Raw genomic sequence first — 21,286 nt, 5'->3', positions numbered from 1 at the left:
ACTAAGACTAGGATGCTGTAGAGTTTAATACTTAAATGTTTGAGTCATAGGCTACAATTTTTCTTAATTTGGGCCCTCTCTTAACAAGACATGTACATATTTTAATAAATTAAAATGCCTGAATAAACATTACTTAAATTATATCACATATTAATCAGTAGATTACTAATACCAAGTTATATAATATTTCATTAGATAGTTGAATCTAAAATCTGTTTTCAAGATAATTGCAATATGTTTTATTTTTTATTTTTACTTTTGTTGTTAATAATATCTAGCTGCTATAATCATGATAAGTTATACCACCCAAATTTAAAATATTTTAAGTTGTATCATTTTTTTTTATCTCAAATCATAATTTTTACAACATATTTTAGAAAAAATATAATTTTTATTCCAGTAACATTAGTTAAAATACGGACCCATATATATGCTATAGGACTTAAATTTTAGGGCCCCAATTACATGTCAAGGGGTACCCAGGTACACATAGAACCCCCCGTTCGCACGCCTATGGTTTGAGTCAAGTACTTAATTAAATATAATTATATTTGCGTTAAAATATGTAGGTACAAATAATGATTAATACAATATTGTAATAAATATTTACGAAAATATTGAAAACTTAAAGAATGAAATAAGATATCATAATATACGTATAAACGTATTATTTGTATTATTATGATAAATTTTGATAACCATTGACGAACAAATTTTCTTTTTAATATTACTTTCAAATAATAGAAAAATTATGTATATTAATATTGTTATAAGTTAGATTATACAATATAGTAGTTATAGAACATAACGATACTGTTAAAATATTTTTAAACATTATGCTAAAATTCGTAAAATGAAGCAAACATGTAAAATATATTATAAATATATTTTTTATTTCATTTTTATGTACCTAACACGAAACTAAGTTTTTGACCACCTGAAACATACACACATCATACACATATATTATATAATATTATTATATATAATAATAATACGATGAACGGATTTCAATGTTTTTCGCGTCATTTTGACGAGTGTAAGCGAGAGATTCCATTATAGTCAAACCATTTGCCTGTACGCGGGAAAAGGTTGTCTGGTTCCAACAAATATATATATATGGACATGTACATGTACAAGTTATATAGACATAGGTCGACACTGTACACTGTACAGTGTTCTCTCACTAAAACCACGGGGTGTTCATGTACGGGTGTGCTAAAATAACCGAGAAAAAAATCCTTCTGAGTTCTGATAACTGGGAAATTGCTCGTTCGAATTTTGAACCATAGTTCATAAAATTGTTCAAAATAATTGTCCATTAAATAATTTACAGTAAAAAATAAGAGCGGGAGTGATTTTGTTTAAAAAGTATAAGTTAGTATCGCCACAGGATACTCGTTAAGCAGTCTAACAATTAAAAATTTTAAAAATTCTAAAAACAAAATTTGAATAAATGTATTACTAAAGGAAAAATGGTGGTGAGGAACTGAGAATACTAGGTAAATCACTCTTATAACGATTATATTTTAGAACTAGTAATTAGTAAGCATATAATGCAATAGTTATAAATCTTAAAATATATAGTATCTAGGTATATACCAATATACCATTGATCGACTTGGATCGGGTTTTAGGTTTTTGATTGACAGTGCTACGTAAAGTTTTGACGAATAAACGAAATACAAATTTTTGAAAATACATTTCCGTACATATTATATTTATGTATATTGTCAATTTATTTTTTGTGGCTCACGCGAATAATTTTTCAAATAAGATAAATAGTATATAAGAAGTAGATACAATTTAGTAGGTATTGAATATGTATTCTAATTTTAAATAAATTCCACAGTAATATATGAACTCTTTGAAGACAATCTCTTAAAACCCTGTTAAGAGGTATCTAAATCGTTTTAATATCCGTCTATAAACTCACCAATTGAGTCTATTGATCACTAACTACTAACTGTGATTAAGTTTTTTTTCTTTAATTTTCAGATGAGCCGTCCACGAAAATATTAATTTTGTATATTTTTGAAGATCCACAAATAATTACCTATGTTGGTTGATGCGAGACCACGACAGCGAAATATATTATTTACATTTTATACATTTGACAGTATTGTAATAATATCGTATAAATCTATAGGTACTCTATAATATACTTATACATAATATATATATAAAGTATTATACACACATGATATTTTATTTAGTACAAAGGTTCTACACATTTCGAAATCTGTAGAATAAACTATAACATGTTGGTTTAGTAACTATTTGTCAAGTTCCTCGTTTATATACTTTCTCAAGAGGTGATTGGGAATATAATCCTATAATAGTTCTGGTGTTTGAAAGTGATTGTTTTTTGGTTTTTTCGGTAGTTTACCTAGTGTATAATGAAAAATAATACCAAAAATACCGAAGAAAAATGAAGCCACGAGTATATATCTTCCAAGTAAGCAGTTTAAATGTTACGAGAACTTTTAGTAGGTTAATATTTTACGAACTCACAATCAGACATTTTGATTGAAACGAAATTGTAATATTTTTTTAATCAACAAAATGTATCATTTTAAAAATTTATTCTTATTGTAGCACGGAAACGTAATAATACCGCTTGTTAAATTTTTTCCATTCACGTTTCTTATAACAATGATATATTCTACGTACAAATACAGTTTATGTCAAAAGCCTGACACTTAAACACTTTTTTTCGGTTTTGTATTATACCTATACTTACCATTAATAATTTAATATTCAGCAGTGAATATAAATGAAAAACTTTAAAATTTATCCTCAATATTTTTTTACTATATATTATAAATTCCTAACACATTTGGTTTCAATCGAGTGTATTAATCCTGTATAATAATGGTAAATTATAAACGTTTGATAATTTTCTAATAATATACAGTGTTGATAATAATTTCTGGGTAGGTCCCACGAAACATCGGCATGCCCCCCAATCAGTTGGATGTCGAAGCAAGATAGCGAATTCTAGGTAACACATTATTTAAACTAACATCATTCTAGTTATTCTACCACAATAAAGAAATACTTTTTTTCTCATTACACGTTAAATTTATAACGGAAAAAGACCATTTTTAAGCTAGTTATATGAATCGTTGATACTTGAATTAACAATTTGTTTGAGAAAAACTATAAAGCATTTTTATGTTTTGTTGAACCGTACGATAATTTTATATATTTTTCACCGTTGGTATCGTCGAAATTATTAGTTTTGTTTCTATGTATTTCGCCTACCCGTGGCGTCACACTTTAACTAACCAGCTAAAATGATTTGAGCACGTCTAGTAATTTATTAACATGCAGAGTTGTGGATAGGCTATTCAGCCATTGACGTGCACCAATGTGACTATCACTACAAAATCAGTTGTGTTTTTTTATATTCGTTGTTCACTTTTTTTCCGGATGAAGTCGAGTTATACAGCTAGTAAAAATATATAATAAAACCAAAAAACAATAAAATGTAACGGAATTAATTGAAACATTTAGTTAACTAAATTTATTTTATTTTTGACATTATTATGAACAATTAATAATAATATATTTTTTTCAGACTAGAACGAAAGTTATTACAGAATTAATCATTTACACTGGTCAGTTTTATATTCTGAGCGAAGTAATGAATGTGTCGATTTTACAATAGCGTACATTTAATTAATTATTTTTTGTAGTAGAAAAATAGACAATTTTCAACGTAGAGGTTGGTTTTTGGCAGAAAAAGTGTTTTGTATTGCGGAGGGTCAAAAGTTAAAAATGTACAGTCATTTTCAAAGCGAACGGGGAATTACACAAAAAAATATAAGAATATTTGTTAAAATTGTAATGCCATAGAAAAATTGAATGTTCTTCATCCAGGATTATTGTTCCTCGTATACAATAATTCGTATTCAATTTATCATTGAATTTAAATTTAATATATCCATTTCAGTGACTTACTCATTGACAATAGGTACACTCGACACCTACTTACGCGACTGCTTCTTTTTAAATGGCTTTAACTGCTGCGTGCAATTTTAGGCGATTGCGGAGAATGAAATAATTAAAAACAGTTTTATTTTTTGTAGCTACGTCGTAAACTATAGTTTGATTTCAAAAATTGTAAATTAATGATTAATCGTACGTGGTACTAAACCACTCTTATGTTGACACTGAATTTGATCGTTGTACGTTTTGCGCTTTTGTGATAAATGGTTACTGTTGCAGACCTCATACTCGGGTTTGTGTCGATTTGTCAGCGGAGTGTCGGGTACTGTTCGCCCGAAGTGAGATTTGTAACAATTTCATCGGTCAAATATATGTACGTTATTATGCGTTTTGAAACACATTCCGATATATGCGACCATATACCTTCATAGTCGAATTACTGCATATTATTCATTTATTATTTACGATGATAAACCGTTATAAAAATATCAAAAATAAGAATAGGAACGTTGTAGGACGACGGTTGTCCGCGATTAATGTCGATCTTCGTTTTATGTAACGTTTTAAGAATTTAAATGAAAAAGTCCGTGGTCGCGTTCGTGTAAGAAAAAATAGTTGTAAATCGTATCGTAAAAAAAAAACATAAACTTTTTCGGTAGAAGGATTTTATTCGGTTGTATTAGCTACTACAATTTAATAGAGTTTTAAAGTTTCAAAACGTACTTGCAACTCTTATAGGTACAAATAGTTTCTAAATATAATGTTATCATTTTTAAATTATGATAAAATGTGAAAAATATCCGTATTAATATCCTACGAGAAAGTATGTACAACGACGGCAGATCGTAACTTGAATATAAAAGAAAAAGAAAAAATAATAACAATAATAGTAATAATAATAAATGTTTGGGTATTTTTTAAAATACATTTTTGACAGACCCTTTTGCTCTCACTTATTTATTCTTTATCTTTCTCACTGTCCCTCTCTCTCGCTATACCTATATATGTCGATGTTGGGTGTCGTTGACATCCATTTTTTGATATACTTTGGGCCGACCACTTAAATATAACTATAATACATTGAAAATACTCCAGCCTGCAGAGATGTTTACGATCCGTTTAGGTTTATTGGTTTAAAGTACAATATAATAATAATATATTCTTGGTCCTTTTTCATTCATCTGCATAATTTAGCTAGCGGATATTATGCTGAACTTGTTGAAGTATGTATATATATATATATATATATATATATTTATGCTCGCTGTGTCTCACGGTGAAGAATCTTTCGATTGGACATTGATGTGTTTTATTATTATTATTATTATGCCCATAAACAGTTTTTCGGGTGGAAAATTTCGTTCGAAAGTTTCGTATAGCCCACTCTATATCGCACTGGTAATTCGACGCAGATGGTACTTTAAACAGGTGATTTTTGGAATTTACCAGTAGTTTTCTGGATAATCGCGAAGGACTATACCCGAAAACCACAACCGTATAAGGAAAACCCAAACCCGAGTTGGATTTCAGCCACGAAGGCAAACTTTTAGCATTATTTTAAAACTTTTAAATAATCCTCTGGACTTTAAATTTTCACATTTTAGTGTATTATATATGTATATGTTATAGACACATAATAAAATGTATAAAATAGTTTTAAAAATATATTATTTTTTAATGTTATGAGATTAAAAATTTAAAGTCAATTTTATTATGTTTAAAAATAGTGAGCAAGTGGATACCAATCTGCTACACAGTAGGTATCAAGTAGCCAGTGGGTAACTGTAATAGAAACGTTAATTTTGAATTCAGTAATGTATCATTGTGCACGAAAATTATTCTATGTGGAGACGGTCTGTCCGACTAGGATATATTATTTAATATTTATTTCACTGATCACACCATTTTACACAATAACTCAATACCACTTATGTGTTAAGTTAGTTAGTTTAGCTATTCAAATTTAAGCTTTTATAATTCACTAAAAAGTGATTTGTAAATATTTTTGATTTTCACAAATGTTGTTAAAATGTCAACTTCAATCGTTTATCAAAATAGTGATATTACACTAATTATTATTGTATAAAAATACTTAAACGGAACGTTAAATGCTAATATTGTTCAGTGGGGGATTCAAGCGAAAGGACTCGCCTTATTTTTTGGCAGTTATTACATATTATTTTGTAATACCTGACATTAAATCCTAAATTATATGAACCATTTTAGATCCACCACTGATATTGTTACTATGTAGTTTTGATATTTAATATTGGTGTATGAAAAACTCACGAGGGACGTTGTCTTAAATTTTCAATTATTATTACTTAAAAACAATATTTTTATCATACATAAATACTAAAATAGTTGATAATTTATAATACCTATAAATAGCACAAAAATAAAATATATTATGAATATTATTTCATAATTAGTAAATGCTAATTATTTAAGTATTCGGAAAATTAATTTTTTTTTTTTTAAAACTGATTTTACGTAAAAGTTTTCGTTTTTATTTCATATTTTTTGATTTGCCTGTTTATAGTTAATAATAATGTTCTACCTTAGACTTCCCTTCCCCCAAAAGTGACAATTAAATCCGATTTTCTAGTTAGAAAAGTTCGAAATTAAAAAATTGAAGAATTTTTATTACCTACTTCAAAAGCTGATGACATACAAAACTAAAATAATTATAAAATCAATACATTCATTGTTTCGCTCAGCATTTAAAAACCTCAACGTCCAAATGACATCTCCAAAGTTGAATTTCATTTTTTTTTATGTTTACGGTATAGTTAGGTTCAAATAATTTGGTTGAATAACTTTTAACAATCGACGGTATCTACATAATCATTAGTATAGTGATAGTAGTTGTACTTGTTGGTGAAATTTGAGTAAAAACGTATTTTAATTTAAAATCACACGTATTGTTTGTGTTTGAAACCACGTGACTTTAAAGTCGCACCGGTGTTTGCTTTTTAGTAACTACAGCTGGTACAAATATTCAGCGACCCGTAATACCAGTGAATCGATTTAATTGACGTCGGTATATGCAAGTATATTCGATGTTAATAAATTGATTATGTTTATTTTTAAGTTCTCGAATCCCATAACCGTGCCATTTAATCTCATATAACTTTTATTTTTATATGTAATTTATATTTTTAAATATATTTATATTATACTCGATGTCTTTAAGTGGTTTTGAATAAAGTATACATGCTGTATAATAAATATTCATAATTAGCGAATATTAATTTTATTTTTTTTACATTGTAATATAATGATTACACGTTGAATTCAATGAATACTTAACTTGGTATATTTTTTAAATTGTATTAATCGAAAAAATGTGCAACCTAATATTAATCCTGCGCATATCATGTAAAATTATTGTAATTTTTTTTCAAATTTGCTAAACATAGCTATCGTAACAGTAACTTAGTAAGTAGAGGATATGGTGGTTAAATCTTTATCTTTAAAGCTAAATTTACGGCTTCGATCAGTTTTATTTTGTGGGCATGGTGACTTCTAAAAATGGACGATGGGCGTTCCGATCGAAAGCTGGTCAGTCTGGAAGAGGTGCCAAGTTAACATTCTACCCCATTTGTGCTGTTTCGGAAAAAAGAATAGTATTACGTATTGTTTGAACTAAATAATGGACCACACGTAGGTCTATTTTTATGATTATTATTTGTACTTAGAATTTATTCATGACCAGTTTATTAACTAATACTGTATAGAAATGTTTTACTGTAGTACCTATATAACAATTTTCTGCGTTTTACTACAAAAAGTATAGATATAAAAGAATTGTTAATAAGTACTATCACTACTATCTCAATGTTTTTATCGACGTTTTAGCAGGTCTATGCCGCGCTGCTCTATTTCTCAGTAAATTTGTTTTGCATTCGAAAAAAATGAATTCCGTACCAATTTCGAATGTATTTATTAATTTAATTTAATTTCAAACTTGGCTCATTTATAAAAGTAAATTCTGTTGAAACTATTCATTGAAACCTTGAACCGCTGTAAAGTTTCAGTGTACCTCATTTAAAAGCTCTTTCAACTTTCCACTTGAGAACATAAACCAAACAAAATTGAGAACAATCTCGAACGAACAAACCGAATAAAAAGATGCTTGTACAAATATTTTAAACCGATTGTTTATTTTATAAAAATAACCTGTTAGTTTCATAGTGATACAGTTATTACACCGTTGTAATGAGGCTAATTTCGTTCTGTATTTATCGTAATGAAATATACGACTAAAATTCAAACTTATAATTTATGCATTCTTCTTATTATTTTGTTGTTTTTAACAACAAATACAGTGTCATTTTTTGTTTAACTGTTATATTCTAATATTTCATGAGTACAATTTTGATTTAAGTAGGTACGCAAAATTCGAATGACTCATATTTGTATACAAAATGTTTTCAATTTAAATTGTATTTTAACATTATTTAATGTTAAAAAAAAAATAGGAAAGTATTTACAATATTGATATTGTATCATTATATAAAGAAAAATAAAATAATGTAAAATATTTTGTTTCAGGAATCTGATTTAAACATGGTATAAATGCATAATTGGAATTAATTCTACGTTTGCTCGAGGTATTGATTGTATATTTTCGAATTTATATTAAAATTATATTATACAGACACAATGTTTCCATTTTTCAAATTTTGATCATTATTATAATGCCCAACATTTTTTTCAAATAATAATGACGTATCATAATTAAATATTATTATACGTGGACTTTGTTTAAAATTGAAATGGTAGTAGCTGGTGGCAGTACGATGATTGGCATGCGTGGCTTTGTTTTTCAAATCGGTAGAATCATGAAATTCGTTTAAAAAAAAAAAAGCTAATTTATTTAATTAACTTCTAAACTTTCTACACGCACGTGATAATTCGAAATAGGTATTATCTATAGCCCCATAGGAGATAGTTGTTTTTTTTTTAAATCGACCAACCGATAAAGATTATTTTTAAAAGACTTAAAAATATTTTTTTAAATGCACTGACTGTTAGTTAAAATAAAATAAAAATCTACAACAATAATCCCATATGAAAATGTTATATATTAACTAATGTGTAGACTTCGACACTGATAAAAATAATTTATTCAATCTATAATATATATTTATATATTTTAGTGAATTTAAAATGCTGAAATAAGTTATTTTATAATTACGTTAAACTTATACACAACTAATATATTTTACTAAAGATTAATAAGTAAAAACGGATCTAATTTATAATTTTTTATTGCTATTTTGAAACTCGGGCATAGATAATTGATTTGTTTTTCAGGGAATAGCTTATTGAGTTATTGTTATATTATAAAATATTTTGATGGTGGAAGAGCAAGAAAATTCATGAAAAATGAAATAAAATGTATTTATAAATATGGTATTATATGTTATATTATAGTAAATAGTATAATGACCCATGGTGATGTCAAATTTTTAAATCGTCTGTTTGTCCAGAAAATCAGCGACGAACAAGATATATTAATAAAACAAGATTTGAGATCAAATATTCTAATAATATAAAATATTTTATTTTAAAGATAGGGGGATTTGCTACTACTCATAAACCACCCAAAAGGGAAAGGGGTTGATACCAATAATTAGCCTGTGTCGACACCGCCAAGGGCTTTACCTCCAGGATTCAAGTGTAGCCCTCTTTTGCATCTTGAAATGTAATATTTGCAATTTATAATATTTAAAAAAGAAATCCCTAGAATTATTATTGTTATATTATTACATTATGAAACTAGACGTTCAAAGTTCGATTTCCGCGTCACACTTCCTCATTTGTTCGTCGTGCACTTAGTGCCATTTTTTAATATCCGTTCGTGAAAGGTTACAACTAATTTCAAAAAATAACAACAATGCCTTACGTTTTCACGTGCTCTGCGACCGGCAAAATATATTGTTAAGTCTAGTCACGGCGCGACTTAATGCTGAGCCGGGCCGATAATAATAATAATACAATTGTATACGATGACAATATTATTACATATAAAGCGTATAACAACGATATATTACAGCAGTACGTCAGCCGCTCAATTTTTCACGTAATATGAGCACTAGGCCGCAATTTTCTTGGCTGGCGTGCACACTACTCTTATTATATACGTTAAAATATAATATGTAATATATTTCGATCCGGACGTCCGTTAGAAAAGGTGGGAGGTGAAAGACAAAAATAATTTTTTTCTTTAATATAGTTTAAAATACCTATATAATATACCCACTGGCTACCACATATAATTCAATACGTAGTTATTTTGGCGATTTATCTTTCGGACGAAGACTATAACATATATGATATCCGTTTGTTGTTATGTCGTCGACATCCACTAGGTCGGTACAAATTCCGTTTATAGCGAGTGTGTACGGGAAATATAATATTAATATTATAGTTACTATGACTCCAAAATAATATTGCTTAACGACATACGGTCTAGGCTCACGGAAGGCTTCGTACATCGGACTATTTATTACGACGGCGACGTGCTCGATCCTATACCCGGAAACTATCATGTTCGCCGCAATGATCCGTGTGGTATTACACGCCACGATTTATCGTAAGGTCACATAGTTCAAAAAACGAATGAGACTTTTTAAAATCTGAACGAAATAACATCGAATAGGAATTCAAATAATATCAGTTCTTCGCTACCCACAACTTAAGAATAAATAAATAATAAAGAATGACCCGTAATAGTCGATTTACTTGATTTTTTTTTACAGGCGTCGATAATGGCAAATCTATTCTATTCGAACCATAGACCTTACAAGGTATATGATTCGAACGCCTGTGACATAGATGTAAAGTAAACGTATGAAGGTAAAAATATAAAATAAAATCGTGTCATTTGGTGTATTAAAATAATATTATTACGTTGGCAAAAATGTGCATTGATCTATGGATTTCGATTATAATTTAAGAAGATGACCATTTTTCGCGTTGACCATTCGAGAGATATTCATTTCATCATATAATATTTATTTATTGTTATTTTAAACATACTCATAACATTTGAGACGTTCATATTCGTTGGTTACATTGAAAAACGGATTTATCAGCTTCAATTTTTGCAGTTACAGGTAAAATTGATTGTGTAATATCGAAGGCGTAGAGCACTAGTTGCAGGTGTGCGATGGCCGTTGAGTGACATTTTTTTTTATAAAATGAGTTATGCGCATATACGATTTAATTATAAAATTCTGCACAGACGTTGTAAAAGAATAGTTCATTATTTGTTACAACATTATTGTTATTTTTAATTTCATATATACTTATAGCATAATATAAATAAATGATTTATGTCTTTACAGGACTCGAAATTTTTTTTAATTTTTACCCATTGTATAATATTTTCAGTAGTTATAATTTAACAACAAAGTAGTAATATTATTTTATTAATGCTGGAACCAAGGATGGATCAAATGTTTTCAGAGTTTAGATAATTTATTGTGACGAGTAAACCCCAATGAGCTTTTAGCGATTTACAAAATCGTATTATATCGTAATGCAGTCATTGCATTCATTTTTATTTCCAACATAATAATGTAGATAAAAAATTAAGTTGTAATTTGGTGAAGTTGAAAGGAAATTTAATATTTTCAATAAAATATCGATGAATAAATTATACTAATTTATATTTGAATTTTCTTTTATATTAAAATTCAATAGTGAACGAGATTAAACGAATAATATAATTAGATAGTTTTTACGACAGTTAAATAATGGGTAACAAACGGTTTTAAACTATTTTAGTTATTAAGTCTACTTCAATATTAGAAGGGTCCTCTGATATTATATGGACGTTTAGAATATTAATTTTTAAGTATTTTTAGTGAGTTAAAAGTTTTTGACAAGTGAAAGGTTATTAGTGTTATCACATACTTTTCACAAAAGATAATCGAACTGACCGAATAGAAACAAATCAAAATTATATATAGGAGTCTATTCTTTAATTAAGTGCTGAAGATAAACGATTTAACTGAATGCAACGGAATCGAATATAATTAATATATTACAATATTTTTTTTAGTGTTTATACGCAGGTACATTTTAAAAGCATACTGCGCTAAACTAGCTAAACTTTCAGTTGTTTAACGTTACTATGTGAGGCGTTGTCAATTACTTGTTAAAACGTTACAATACAGACTGTTATAATACTCTGAAGTATACGAACAACAAAAATACACAATATAACAATCGAATGGAAAATACAATGCTCTAAAAATGAAGAAATATATTTATTGCACACAATGAGATTCCATTCTAAGTGGGTTAATAATAAAAATATTAATGTTAATCAAACATCTTTCGCAGAAAGTGGTAACATGGCAACAAAGATCTCCAAAATCGAGAATTTATCCGGTTCGTATCGACAGCGGGCCGCCGTGAGTTTCGAGAATTTTCAAGTACCGTATGCAAGACCTGCAACTGCACATGTTAAGGTATACCTGGTTGCCTTTAATAGATCTTAACGAAAATGAAAATTATTGTTATGGAAGGGTTTACGATTTGGGGGACACGTCGTTTAGGTTAGGTATTATTTCAGCCAAAATTATATACAATATTACATTATAATATATAGCATTATACGCGCGCAGTTTTCGAATAGTACGAAAACACGTTCTTTATATTATAATAATTCATATCTGACAATACCCCGCGTATTTCAATCGCGATGATATATTTCCATAATAATTAACGTCAACGGAACAAAGTCTATCTCAAATGGCTTAAAGATAAATCGTGTCGGCCTACGTAAACAAAATAAAACGTCATTGTCGTATATGATAAAATATCGTTTCAGCGTTGAATTTTCTGTTCAAGCTTACGCGCTAAAATATAATATATATATATATTTTTATATCCGATTTCTTATTTCTCGTATACTTTAATTTCAACATAATTTACGCGGTACCCGTTTGTCAACGTTAGCTTTTGGCAATAATTAAAAAAAAAAAACTGATGATTTACGTACTAACGAGTTATGACATGAGGCAGGGTAGGTTTTTCGTAAATGGTAAATTAAATTTCTATAATAATCTGTTCACAATAAACAAATGATTATTATAATAATTTAAATTGTATTATTTTTTAAACGTACCTACGGAATAGAAGAAAAAGCGCTTGCGCATCATAAGTCCATGTGATCGTATGATGACAAAATATTGGTACAACGATTATATAGGAACGCATTCAGAAAAACGACGACTAAATGTAGAAGTTATCGAACGCAATACGCATTATGCAAAGGTAATGATAAATAATACACTAAATTATTCTATGATCATGAAAGTTGGGGAGAAAAGTAATTAATCGATCTACATCTATATTACTTAACCGAGGTTTGCCAAAAAATAATTTACACCCTTTTCAACTATGATTACTTTCGTAACTCAACTGTTGAATAATTATTAGTTTAACGATAAGGGTTAAATGTAAAAATTCTGATAATGTATTTAACACATTACATATTAAATATTTAAATGTCCACTGATGACCTATAATATAAAACATTACGATTAACGATCACGAACATCAATAGAATGAATATATTTTTTAATTTAGACAATTTTGTCAGTAATGTCTGATGCAGCCGATAGTGAGTCTGAAGACAGTACTAGTTCAACAATATCATCAGATGAAAACGCTTCTATACTTTCCGACATGTTCAGATGTGTTATGAATGATACTGGTTTTAGTATGCAGTGCAACGTCAGCCCAATAGACGAATGTCAAGGAATCGTAATTTGAAATATTTCATAAATTTTACCCATATAAAATGTATGTAAACTAAACGATCTTGAACAATCTCTTACAGAAAGCCTCAGCTGTTGTTTACAAAACCGGTGTGACCGAGTATTGGTTTTATAGACGAGGATTTGTTTCTACGATTCATTACAAAAATATATGAATATTAAATTTAAAATAATGAAGAAAAAACCCGCACCTTAATGTTAGTGAATCGATCACGTCAAAATAATAATTATAATGCTTAATGTTATTTAATAAAAACAGTGAATTATTAAAAAAAAAAAATTTAATTGAGTATACACATTATACGCCTATATTATATCATAATATTTTAGGTAGTTTAATTTTATTAATCTATGAATAAATCTTAAACAACGATATATAACACGGTAGCCCATCACTATATAATTAAAATCAGTAACGAGTCGTGAATTTAAAATCAAAAAATTAAATAATTTGTTATGAAATATTGGTAAAAAATTGTTTTGACGTGACGACGCAGTATTGAATAATTTAACTATATTAAATATTATAATATTTATTTTTTTTTATTATTATATTGGCGCGTACCGCGTGGACAATGTTACGAGTAAATATTATTTTTTAATTTAAATAATTCGAACGTTGTGCCATCTTATAGAATACTTTAGAACAGAGATGGCAAATCCATGGCATGCGTACCCGAAAATTTAAAATATTTTTATAAATCAAAAAATATCAAAGGATTGGCATCAAGTATTAAACAAAAAAAAAAAAAACACATTAAGAAAATAAATTAATGTTATTATATTATATATCTAAACTAAATTTTTTTATATTAATACATTAATTATTATACAATCAAATTACGATAATTTTTTTTTTACAATATTGAATATAATATATATATAATATTTTTCATGACATGCTTGAAAAAAAAAGTAATTTTAAATAACTTGCCACTCTACTATAGAACATTGTATTGGACTAGTTGTAAATATTTAACATTATTTTCAGAGATACATTAAATGTAATCGGTTTATATTCTCGAGGTTATCACAAAAACATTATTGTTTGTACAAAATAAGTTAGTATAGTCGATTATTAAAATATAAAAATCGTTTACGGTGTAATAAAATTTACAATTTTGGTTAGCTAAAAGGTAAAAACATAATTGAACAATGAACGATATAGTTATATTAATTGTGTAGGTGTTGTCGTTGTTTTCAGTACCTACTTCTGTAGCTAAGGGTTAGTTTTAAAAGTATTATGGTAATCAGTGGTGTAGTCGTAAATATTTTTTTGGGTATACACCTAAAATGAGAAATATGTAATACGTTGGGGGCTCTACCCCTCACACCCCCCGTATGCTAATTAACTTAAATTTATCTATTATTATAAATATATTTAAATACATAACAATATATAATTCCATTATAGCAAATGTATTGATTTATTATTTATAATTTATAAAATTGTCCACTTTTTTCTAATGGCTCCACTTTCCTTGAACGATTATCATCGGCCGATCTGTGCTGTAACAGCCAGCTTCCAACCTAGTTGGTTGGGTTCCCTATACTAAGAGGTGGCCATTTATATTGATAAACATAAGATTTGTTATATTTTTTATTATCAATTTAGATCTTAGATCTGAACATATTATGTTCATTAAACATTAAATTAAATCTCCGTTCACATCAGTGATTCCTGTATTTCTTCATCAATTGTATTATTATGAATAAAGTTTCTCATTCCTTGTATTAGTACAGATGTTGTTTAATAAAAATCTACAGCCCAATTGTTGTATTTCATTTTCCCCATGTCTTAAATATACCATATTGCCGTCGTCATAACTCATAATATAAATTTAATTTTAAATATTTGTTTTATTAAATTAAATGTAATAAATGACAAACATATTGTATTATCACTTATCTGTATCTATTACCTAGTATCTACTACCTGCCTAATTTATTATGTTTACGTAGTATTCAATGTTTAAACCTAGTTTATTAATGACTTATGATGATAAATAAATAAACCACGAGTAATTTGAGAAGTTATGACGTTTGGACAATTTTAAATTTTCCCATTTCTTAAAATTTTATTTTTAATCATAATTAATTATTCCGGTACACCAATTCTCTTGGAGTTATGAGAATAAAAAAAAAATCAGAAATGTTCAAATTATATGTATATTATTAATAAATTTTGGTAATAATATAGTCATCATCCAAAAGGCTACGACCTTATCTCGCGTATACCCGCGTATTTGTTTTATTTTCTTTCCTATACGCATTTAAGAATTTTAGCGTTTTGGGTATACGCCGTATACCCGCGTATACCCTCCACTACACCACTGATAGTAATTAAATCTTTTAAATGTTTACAATTTGTGTCTTCATAATTATATTTTCATATCATATTATATATGTTTTCTGTTAAGTGAAAATGTGGTAAAATAGACAATGATACCTTATTATCAATTATTATTTTAGTATAACACAGAAAAAATAAAAATCGTTATCGAAATATATATAGAATCACAGAATATTATTATAAATATTAATTGATATTATCTTCCCTGTAATAATAATAACGTTACGTGTCGAATTATTCACTACGTTTCATTAATTTTTTTTCGGAAGTAATTTAAATACAGTTTTATATTCTGAGCGGAGCGATGAATGTATTGATTTTACAATAATTATGTTTTTTTTGTGGATGAGTACTTACTACTTACACAGGATACTTTATTGATAAAATGGTTCAATTTTTTATATATGGCAGTGATTTTGAATATAAAATTGGATTTAGTTTGTACATTTGAAAGGTCAAACTTAATATAGAGAAGTACAACTACAGAGCACTACCCACTTGCCTAACTATATATTTTTGATGTGGTGAATAAATCATTGTTAAGAGTTAAATAAGATGGATTTTATGTACGTAATAAATGCGATCCTAAATTTCGAAACATTTTACGCTAAATGATATAGCTGCTGGATTTTTCTTTGTCTACAAATGCGAACAATTCCTACTTCTCATTGAGTTATTATTACAACTGGTGTTGATTATTGTGGGATTATAAAATTGTTTGTGATATTCAACAGAAAAAAAATCTCTATCATAATTCGATTTGACCAAATTGATGATTTATCATAATTCACACATTAATATTATCCATAATAAACGTGTACTTACCTACTCATTGTTTTTGTTTCTTAATACTAAGTATTGGTTTAACCATTTTATAATTGTCGTGTTTAAATGAAAAAATGGATAAACATTTTGTATTTTTTTACTATTATTTATTTATTAATAATTTTTTTTTTTATATAAAGCTTTTTCATCTGCGTTTTTATATGCGAATAATAAGAATGTTTTTACTGAAAAAATCTAATCGATGAGCATAATATAACGATTATATAGCCCAAAGGTAGGTTGGTATATAATATTATAACCATTTTAAGACGGATCGATCAATTGAGAGGTATTAAAATTAAAACTTTATCTGGTATACGATTATCTTAAATCATTCCATAGTATGCTTTCATTATTTTAACACTTGTTTTATTTTTATCGATCAACTTAAGTATTATATGAAATATTAAAAAATATGTAAAAATAAGTTTATTGAAAACTTGAATTTTAATTTTAATAATAAATTATATGGTTTTTCTTATGTGTTGATTAAGAAGCAATAGACAACAAGAAAAAAACCAAACGAGTAGTCTGTGACCGTCAAATCGTTTCCTTTTTCACGTGAGCACGTTTTCTGAGTTAATAGATAATATACTAAAATATAATAACCAGAGCGTTCTTTATCATGATATTCACCGAAAATCGTAGAAAGGGAAGTTTTTATTTTCACTATTTACTATATTAATATATTGTTAATATTTTCACGACATCGGACATCCGGGAACATTTTTTTCGCCGTTAACTTAATAGGAGTCGATTGATAATGACTACGGAGGATTTGAAGAGACGCAAATCCAAAATTCTATAAAAATAATAACGACAGTTGTGCAGAATGAGCAAATTTAAATCACACTTTACGCTATTGAAAGTAAACGTGTGTCGGTAGTCATGTTATTGATCATTATACCTTATATATCTATTATATAATATTCTGAGCTCCGTTATAATAAATAAATATATATATCGTGATTCACAAAGTGCTCATCTCTTTTTTTTTCATCTTCGCAGTTATTTAAAACTATATTTTTATATTTTTAAATATAATAAAATACCATGTTATTATCAAATTCGTGAAATTTATTGTACTATTTACAGTGTCCTTTGAAGATTCAAACTTCTGTTTTCTAAATGTGAATTCTTTTTTTTTTTTTTTTGACTAAATTATTCAGCAAATATTTTTTTCTGAATATTTTGACGCATCAGAAATTATCAGAATCAAAATTCAAAGTTATAGTTTATAAGTTATTTAACTTTCTATAGGATAATTATTATAATACCATTATAATAATGTGTTAGGAATATAAAATGGGCAAATGGAGGCGTTATGAACGTTATGGTCATTTGAAAATTTTAGTTATTAATATTAATCTACCGTCGTTTATAATTTGTAAAAAAAGTCCAAATATAATGAATATTACATCCAATTGGATGGTCGTGAAAAAATATCGTTACAAAAACAGAGGCGTCTTCGAGGTTTTATTCGATCAGCAGAACTAAAATCGATGACAATTCTGGATTGGGGCGTTATGATATGAAGCGCACGATCATTTGAGCGTGTGTCCCAATGCGGGATCGGCCTTGCTTTAAATCACCGCAGAACGGCGATATGTACAGATTCATAGTCATAATATATATTGTGTATATCATATTATATAGCGCATGAAAATAAAAACGCTTTTAAAGTATTGATTTCAACAAATAGTTCCGTATAACTACGAGACGACTGCATAATCCGCCCGCAGACTTTTGTACGTGCGATCTCGAAACATTTTTACATTACTCCTGTTTTGAATTACATGTTTCTTAATCTGGTAGTCGAGAGCAAGACGGTTAGGTCGGTTCTTTCTTATTCCCTTCCTCTCACTCTTTATATCTAACGTATACTGTCTCTCCTCTCTTTATTTTTGCTCTTTTTTCTCCTGACGTTCAGGGTGGTGGTGGGGGGGTGTTGAGGAGGTGGGGCGTAGAGAGTTATCGATATATATGTATATGTACACTCCATATATATCTATATATACCGTACAAAACGTAATTTTTTTCGAACCCCACCATTAAACTCGGATTACAGAAAATCGTTAAACGTACCATTGTAATGTGTTACACAAATATCTCGCGATAAAACCATTCGTTCTATTTCGCTATTGATGGACCGAAAACGAAAAACTAACATAACTCACAACAAAGGCCTCTCTTTTTTTTTTTTTGCTTTTCCCCTGATTTTTTTCCATCGTGAACCATGATCGGAAGGTCGTTCTTAATTATCTTAAAGGGGCTGTGATATTATTAAGACGCGAAATTGTGTATGCGATAAAGACGACGAAAAAAATACGATTAACCGATGAGTGAGTGTTTCTATATCGAAAAATCGGGCGTTTAACATTATTTTGGTGACTATAGTCATGAGAAAAAACAACGATTACAATATTATAACGGAAAAGAAATTTTACGTGTTCGGCGAAAGAATTGTGCATTCTATACAACACTTAATATGAAAAGCTTCAAATTGTCGACGTGTTGTTCATTGTTGATAAAAAATATGAACTTTTAAAATGTGCTGACGATAGCGACAGAGTCGGTGGTGAACTCTATTCTAAAAACTCGACTGTACTTCGATTATTGACGCGCAACATTATATTGTATGTAATAATAGTATTTTCATACTGTTTAACGATTCGACGCACGTCCAAATTGACGTATCGCTTATATGCGTAGTATTGTAACGTGATTTTTTTTTTATATATATTAACGCCATTACGACATGCAAGTTTAGATTATATAGATTATATAAAAATAGTCGCAAAAACGTATATTATTAAAATGTTTTCCTCGACAATTGTATTCATTGAATTCTAATAAAGTCCAATAATAAATTAATATTTAGGTGTAACAATAAACTTACGAAGACGATAGTGTCTTGGATTAAAAACAATCAACTGTGCGCGCACGTACTCGTATACTCGGGGAAGCGTGTGATATAGAGCATTTATTATTATAGTTGTTGTTTTTTTTTTTTTTTAAATCTCTCCAAAGGACGCGTGGAATAGAATCGAATTGTCGGGATATAAAAATTAAGGTCGTATATTGTAACAATATTATACGATTATTTAAAGGTCGGTAGGATAATAATTACTATTAAATTATATTATACCTTTTTTTTCGTTATAATATATATATATATATAGTGGTGGTTGGCGGTGGCGGTAATATTCTGATACTGATACGGACATATGGTAATAATTTACTAATTTCAAAAAAACGGACAGTATTTATGATTTTTTTTTTTTTTTTATAATATTTTTTTAATTATTATACAGATACTACCGCATTTTTACCATAAACACAAAGTTCGGATAATGAAAATTCCATTAATTTAATATTATTATATATATTATATAATATGTACCAGGTTTGTGTCTCGACACTGCAGTGGTTTCGTGCGTGAAATTACGTTTTAAAGTGTTATAAAATTATGGATTAACCATCCAAGGGTGTGTTTAACTGTACATAATAATATAATATACGATACTAACTCGCCTCTTATAATGCCTGTTTCGTTATTTTTATTTTTCATTTATTAATAACAACCGGCCATCTGTATTAACAGTAGACATATTTTTATTTTATTTTTACTTTCAATGGTTTATGAAAATGCAAAGTGTCCAACATATAGGTATACTCTACGTAGAATTAATTTATGTACATGTACATATATTATATAAAGAGACAGTCCGGTTCGTTAACTTTACGACGAAATGTGTAAAAACATTGTGCGATTCGTCGTATTCGTCTCATTAATTATCGTTTGCGCCACACTACTCGATTGTGTTGGGTATAGACAGTGTAGTTGGTTGGATTGTATGAGTGTAGTAATTTGTCGGCTTTAAAATGGTCGAATTAATTAAATTTTCAATCGCAACACTCTGATTTCACTCATTTTTAATGTCAGCTACGATAGTAAACATAAATCACCAAACAAGTACAAATTAAAAGTTTGATAAATCATAAAATTATTACTAGCCTTAAATTATTTTTGTGTATTATTAAATGGTTAAAACACGTCGACTTTGTTGAAAATTCGTTTAACTACCGAGTGATTGTGATTTACTCATTCAACGATTTTACGTTCTTCACATATTATTACCTCGTATATATATTTTAAGTTTTACTCCGTACTAACTCATCTAATAATATGAACATTATCAATATTTTCGAATGACATATTTTTTGTAGTTAAATACTTTTTTGAAAATTTCAATGTTTAAATATTGAATATTAAACGAATATTTTATTATTTATAAGCATATAAAGTTTCGAAGAGTGGATTGGTGGGAAAGACAATTATTCTTTTACT

The 21,286-nt window shown here is 28.0% G+C and overlaps 1 protein-coding gene across 1 annotated transcript in view; it reads right to left on the bottom strand.

Moving 5' to 3' along the window:
• The window catches only part of LOC113553920 (inactive tyrosine-protein kinase 7-like), a 198,883-nt gene that overhangs the window by 23,637 nt on the left and 153,960 nt on the right, over nucleotides 1–21,286 (bottom strand). The window lies entirely within an intron of this gene.

This window comes from Rhopalosiphum maidis, chromosome 2 (assembly GCF_003676215.2).
Source record: "Rhopalosiphum maidis isolate BTI-1 chromosome 2, ASM367621v3, whole genome shotgun sequence".
NCBI classification, from domain to species: Eukaryota; Metazoa; Arthropoda; class Insecta; order Hemiptera; family Aphididae; genus Rhopalosiphum; species Rhopalosiphum maidis.
This window is presented reverse-complemented; position numbering and strand designations above follow the sequence as displayed.